General features: G+C 42.8%; 1 non-coding gene across 1 annotated transcript; it reads right to left on the bottom strand.

The window, feature by feature from the left end:
• Positions 1-562: 562 nt before the first annotated feature.
• Positions 563-635, bottom strand: SPRG_30047. The gene has a single exon. It is a non-coding gene; the product is annotated as a tRNA-Ile (tRNA).
• Between the last annotated feature and the right edge of the window lie 159 nt (positions 636-794).

Genomic DNA, 794 nt, shown 5'->3' with positions numbered 1-794 from the left:
ATTTCATCACTAAATGATCCAATCTATCATTCTACTTCAAACTACACAATTTGAGCCCTATTTCACCAATATTCACGCACAACGCATCAAATGTGCTGCATTCCCGCCCATTGAAAGAGCACACAATGCTAGCACACCATAATTAAACACGTTCTCGACATTTCTAGGTCTTATCTGTTTGGAATTCGTCTATTTCAAGTCAAAGGAAGCACTCTGCAAATTTTCATTGTGTTTTGATTTTTTCTCTGAAGGCACCACGGTTTCCTCGCTGCTCGCGGCCGAGTTCTGACCAAAATTGGCGAAAATTCAAAAATTCGAAAAATGCCTATATTAGGTTGCACGAGTGACGAAAGCAAAATAATGAGGTCGGGGGGGACGATTTCTGGCTTTGTTGGGCGCTGCTAGTCGAATTTCCGATTATTTTTTTGCTGAGCAATCCATGCGGAGGTGAAAGGTCTTTGATTGAGTTTTATTATATTGTGAGAAAGGAACGAGCTGGAGGGCAAAAAGTGTAGGGAGCACTGGTATCGTTGGTGCTGGGAGTGTGAAAAGATCAAAAGATTGGTCATACTGGGGCTCGAACCCAGGACCACAGCGTTATTAGCACTGCGCTCTACCGACTGAGCTATACGACCGGTCTGACAGCCATCATGTCACACTCACTCATAGACCAACTCTATAATTATTTCATCACTAAATGATCCAGTCTATCATTCTACTTCAAACTACACAATTTGAGCCCTATTTCACCAATATTCACGCACAACGCATCAAATGTGCTGCATTCCCGCCCA

Source organism: Saprolegnia parasitica (assembly GCF_000151545.1).
Source record: "Saprolegnia parasitica CBS 223.65 unplaced genomic scaffold supercont2.12, whole genome shotgun sequence".
Classification (NCBI taxonomy): domain Eukaryota; phylum Oomycota; class Saprolegniomycetes; order Saprolegniales; family Saprolegniaceae; genus Saprolegnia; species Saprolegnia parasitica.
This window is presented reverse-complemented; position numbering and strand designations above follow the sequence as displayed.